This window comes from Dipodomys spectabilis, unplaced genomic scaffold, assembly GCF_019054845.1.
Source record: "Dipodomys spectabilis isolate Male_0828 unplaced genomic scaffold, ASM1905484v1 ptg000263l, whole genome shotgun sequence".
In the NCBI taxonomy this organism is placed as follows: Eukaryota; Metazoa; Chordata; class Mammalia; order Rodentia; family Heteromyidae; genus Dipodomys; species Dipodomys spectabilis.
In genome coordinates, this window is record NW_024870940.1 from 1,829,968 (window position 1) to 1,835,967 (window position 6,000).

Here is a 6,000-nt window from a genome sequence, read left to right on the forward strand (position 1 = left end):
GCTTCTCTCCACGGCTCATAGACATTGTCTTCTCCCTGCGACTCCCCTGAGTGCTAGCTGGTCCACCCTGGTGTCTCACTACGTGTCCAAGTCTCCTCTTGATACCAGGACACCAGTGAAATCAGATGGAAGCCCACTGGAGTGATTTCATTTTATGGTCACCACCTCCGTGAAGGTCTCCCTCATCCACCTGACCCGCCCGTTCTGAGGTCCTGTGCACCAGAACTTTGACATGGATCGGACAGCTCCCCCCCACCTCTCGGGCTGTGGTAGAGCAGGGCTGCCTTGGACCTTGGAGAGCTGAGAGACGACACCGACTTGGACACTCCTGACCATCTGTGTCTTAGGAGAGCAAAGAAACCGGAGCCAACGCCAGTCAGACACTCAGCGAGTATGTGGCAGGTGACGCCCTCCCGGGCCCCGGCAGCAAACACCAGGCTGTAAACCACACGGGACTCCGGGCATGTGTGTTGGCGACCACTCCCATTTCCCAATGACCTTTCCTATATTTGTTTATCGTCTTGGAGTTATTTCCAGGCTTATAAAATTATACATGGTATTCATTCGGCTTTTAACGCGCTCATCATTTCTTTTTTTTCCCCCTTGGATAGGATTTATTTTTTTTTTAATTTTTTATTGTAAAGATACTATACAGAGGGCTACATACAGTTACATGAGTAAGGTAATGAGCACACTTCCTCTTGCGCGCTCATCATTTCTACGTGGGTTGCTGTCTGGGTGCCTGGCTGGGTCCTGATGTGTGCAGTGGAGACTGTATGGCTGAGCCTGCCCAGGTGTGCATGGCAAGAGTCAACAGCGGGCCCAGCACCCCCGTTAGGAAGTTCTCTTGGGGACTGGATGTGATCTCCTGTACAAACAGGATTCCGCCCTCTCCCATTGTGTGAAAATGTCCTGGGGCTTAAATTTAGGGCCTGAGCATCTCTCAGCTTTTGTGTTCAAGCGCTCTACTATTTGAGCCACTACTCCACGTCTGGCTTTTTGAAGATAAGAGTCTCACAGACTTTCTTGCCCAGGCTGACTTTGCACCAAGATCCTCAGATCTCAGCCTCTTGAGTGGCTAGGATGACAGGCGTGAGTCTCTGGTGCTCAGCTATATACTGGTTCGCTTCTTACCCGTTGGAGAGCCGTGTGGACTGGCGGGACATCTGCTTTGTTGTCAGTGAGGGATGCCGGCTGGTTGCTGTACCAGCTCCTGCAGCGGGAGTCCCAGCCCTGCCCTGCCTGTCTCGCCATGGGGTTTGCCACCTGCTCTTACGCTTGTTCCATTAATGAAAACTGTCTGGACGTTGCAGGGCCTCGCTGCATGCTCAGGAAGAAGACTGGCTTTGATGAGCTCTTAGCTGACCTGCACCAGAGCTCTGCATCCGGGCTCCCGCCCCTCCCTTCTGTCCACCCACACCAGCTCATTAAGGTCTCAGATCCATTTCCTCCGCTGTGGCCGAGCAGTGATGGGCTGGCCTCGGGGCGAGGTTGTCAGCTTTTATTTATTTATTTTTGGCCTGAGTGTCTCTTCCTATGTAGCCCAGGATGACCTTGAGCGTTGAATCCTGCCTCAGTCTCTACAGTGCCTGAGCTTTACTATCACAATGCCTGGCGGGATGTTGTCAGTTTAGGGGAATTTTTTTGAGGTGCTGAGGATCAAATCCAGGGCTTCAAGTCTGCTAGGCATCATGCTCTACCCCTGAGTTAAGTTCCGAGCTGTGTGCCTGGCGCCCAGCAAGCTCGGCATACGTTAGGTAACGCCAGCCGCTCCTGGTCATGAGCAGTCTCCAGATCTGTGGGATCATCTGAGGATGCTTGAGTTTCCTCTACAAATGTCAGTCAGTGTAACTGTACGCTGTACTCAACGTATTAAACACAATGCAAACATTGCAATTCTTTATTGTTCTGAGAATAATGAGAAGAAAAATTCTGCTTGTGTTCAGTGTAGAACACAATTTTATTTCAATTATTTTTGGCCTGGAGCTGGTTGAATCTGAAGATTAGCAACCTAAACCCACGTGACACACTGCTTCTACACTCAAAGTGATAGTGGCTGAGATGGTCATTTCACTGATATCTTTTGTCCGGGCTGGTTTTAAATCTTAATCCTGCTAATCTCTGCCTCTTAAGTAGCTAGGAATACAGGCAGGTGGCACCCACACCTGGCTGGACATGTCTTTCCTCATTGTTCTGGAGGCTGAAGTCCAAGCCAGAGATAAAAGCTCCAGATAGCGGCTCTGGCCACAGCCACTGCTCTTGGCTGTCTTCGCTCAGTTTCCACAAGGCCTTCCCTCTGTGAGCCTTGTTTCCTCCCCTTCTTTCTTCCTCTCTCCTTTTTAAAGATTTTTAATTAAAATACACTAATTGTACCAGGAGAGGAGTTCATTGTGACATTTCCACCCTGCATCTAATGTACCCCAACAAACTGACCCTCTATGCTCTCCTTTAGCTACCTGGAAATAAGAGTTTCATGAGTTTTCCTGCCCAGGCTGGCTTTGAACCATGATCCTCAGCCCTCAGCCTGCTGAGTAGCGAGGATGACAGGCATGAGCCACTGATGCCCAGCCCTAAAAACAACTTCAACAGGTTCAAATTTTTTCCCTTCCCTGCCATGCGAGATGCAGACCCTCCTGCAGCTCATCTTCATAATCTTGGTAATCGGCTCTAATCTGTGCCTCTTAGCAACAGTGGGAAGTCAGCATTTACAGGTGAGAATGCGGTGGTCAGGGTCACGCGGCCCTCAGCAGCCCGGTGCCTGGCTGGGCCCAGCGCTTTGCATCACAGACACACCTGGGCATGGCGTGGTCCCTGGGCCCACTCCAAGCCGTGGCGAAGCTGGCAAGCATAGAGCTGAGCTGCAAGAACTGAGCTGGTTGCTTTGTTCCTCTACCTGGAGCACTGACAGAATGTTCTAGAGTGAATCTGTCTTGAGTACTTCACAGATCTATTGACTTTGTTCTCTGTGGCCAAGGATGGTGGCAATGGTGAACTACCCCATTTGCATTTCTTTGTCACTTTGGGCTCAGCACGAAGTCCAAATTCCTGGGAGAGAAATTCCACGGCCTTGGGTCTGCACAAAAAGTCAAATTGGGGTTCTTTTTGGTAAGAGGAGGGGACAGTAAATGCCAACGGATCATCACTGGAACGTGATCCAACTGCCCAAAAGGTCATTGTCAGGAACTCAATGGCCTCTTGGCCCAGCTGTAACCCAGCAGTAGGGCAAGGCACCGGGTTCCATCCCTCGCACCTGGAAGATTCTGCTGCAGCATGAGGCTGTCTTCAGAGTTGAGCTCCGTGGGGAGGCATGAAATCATCTGTTTGGCCAGCTGTTTGTGTGCTAAGCTTTTTATCATTGTTTGTTTATCTTGTGCGCCAAGTAGGCAAGGTGTTCTGTAGGCCAGGCAACTTCCGCTAATGGCCATTTACTCGTGACACACGAATAACACATTTTCCTGTTGTCAGCGGTCTCCTCTGTGTGTGGCTCAGTCATCAGAAACACTGGGCTAGTGGGTGAATTTCGCAACATTGCTGATATTGGAAAGGGTAGGCCCCTCCCCTCAGCCCGGGTTTACTTCCTGTTCTGCTTTTCACCCATCCTCAAGTGTCCTGCAGAACCTGTGGAAGTTTGACTGGTGGTGCAAACCAGTGTCCTCCCTCCACAGACCCCTCCCTCTGCAGAGGCCGGGGTCTAGCCTGCCCAGATGTGCAGCCCCCACAGCTGGCCCAAAGGCAGGGGTTGAGCTCTGCCCAAAAATGGAGCCAGCCTTTGAAGCAGGAAAGGCACCAACAAAGCCCCAGATACCTGTGCTCCGTTAACCACTCCCTTTGGCTTTTACCCAGGACATCCCAGAAACCTTTCTGTGGGGTTCCCTTCCTCGGCCATCTTGCTGCAACTTCTTAGTGTCACCGTTTTAACTTCCCCAAGCCTGCCTGACCTGGGGGGGCCCAGAGGCTGGCACTGGGCGGGGCCTGGCAGGAGGGGGGAGTGGCTGTCTATAGAGCCACCGCAGGGTGCAGACAGATTCAGAGCTGTGGTTGCTGTAGCCGAAGTGGAAGTGGGGAGGTGGGGATAGTGAGGTGGGGACCTGAGCCCCACTGTACCGAGCTTGAAGGCCCTCTACCCCAGTCCTCAGGACTCGTGGACAGGGGCCTGACCACCAGGCAAGCGCAGAGGGGAGGCATCACCAGCTGCCTCCGGGCTGCTGTTACCAAGGGCTCCTTTGCTGATTCTGGAATATGCTAACGTGTGGCAGTCGGGTCAGGGGTCAAGTGCTGTGGTTACATCTCTCTGGCCAGGTCTCCATCAGAGGCATTTTATTTATTTCATTCCCAGATGACGGATGAGGGATTCTCCCAGCTTCCCAGTGTCCACACAAATCCACAGTACCTGGAAACCTGCAATGAAAACTTGTATTTCAAAGGGTCTCGCAGAGAAGACAGTCTTACGAAGGGGAAGTCTTAGCAAAGGGGGAAGAGAGCACCTCCTGCTTGGCGGGCAGAGGTGGGGGATGAACTGAAAATCACGGCCTGCTTGGGGGTTGGATTTTTATTTTCTCCAACCTCTAGTTTTAGGGCCTGTGGTTGTAGGTGCTCAAGCGAGTCTGTTCTGACACATGGAGCTGGGATCTAGGACCACCAGAAACCAGACTATCACTTCAGGGCTTTTTCTTTACTACTCAGCGTCTCATAGGATCACACAGATCACGCAGCCCCGCTGGCTCCCTTCTTCCAACGTAACTGACAGGAGGCCCCAGAGGGCAGCTTGCTGCACTAGCTTCTCCATAGACTTCCCAGTTCTAATTTCTGAGTGTGGTACGTGTGTGTGTGTGTGTGTGTGTGTGTGTGTGTGTGTCAACCATAGGGTCACTCACTTTGCTTTTTGGCTCATAATGGGTGATCTACCACTTGAGCCATGTGATGACCCGACAAAAAGAATATAAAATATGAAACCAGAAATAGAAGAAAATTATTGATTAGTAAGAATAGCGCAAAACAGTAAGGGCAGGACCTCTTTGCAGAGAGAAACTCCAGGTTAGTCATTAAAGGGAAAATCCCAAAGGTAAAGGCTTGAAGTAAATGGTGGGCTGCACATTGCATTACTGGAATTTGGTAAATAACAATGAAACTCAGAAAGACCCAGAAAACCTGGAAGGTGGTCTGATGTTGGGTGTGATAGTAAGAGCCTGGAGTGTGTTCCGGTAAATGTCAGCTAAACCCTTATCGGGAATGACACAAAGGGGGACCCTTAAGTGTGGTTTTTGCTTGGATTGAAACTGTAATTGTTACTTGCAGTTACTAACTGCTCGTTCTGCTTCTGCATGCCTGCTTGCCATCACATACATCACCACCTGCCCACCTGCGTGTGGCTTTAGAACAGCCCTAAAAGAGTTCAGTTGCAGCTCTTTACTGTCCCGATAGTGGGGAGCAGTCGCCCTGGCTAATAAAGATTCCTAGCCTGATTGACTCGTGGGTTCAAGTCCACTGGCCCCTGGAAGTTGGGAGACTTCAAGCCACATCTTTATTCTGGCTTTTTTTTTTGCTGGTTCATTGGAGGTAAGAGTCTCGTGGATTTTCCTACCTGGGCTGATTTTGGACTGAGGTCCTCAGATCTCAGCCTCCTGAGTAGCTAGGATTACAGGCGTGAGCCGTCGACACCTGGCCTGTGTTTATTATTTGTAATTTCCCTGCCTCTTCATCGATCGGTGTCTCTTCACCTTGTTATAGTTGCTGAGGGAATGTGAATTATTCGACACTTCAAGGCACCTTGCAGGTTCCTGTGCCAGCACTGCTGCGGGAGCCCCGATGTGCAGGGACTGGCAGGCTCCATGCCTCTGTGACAGGTTTTCAGAGTGCCGTTGGTGCCCCGCACTGCCTTCCTGGGCCCAGGAGCCAGGTGATCGCAGGAGAGAAGCTTCGCGTCCCTCCTCCACTCCCATCTGTCTCTGCGCTCAGCTTTTTACCTTGCAGCCATGTTGGGAGCAGGAAGGGCAGGACTGA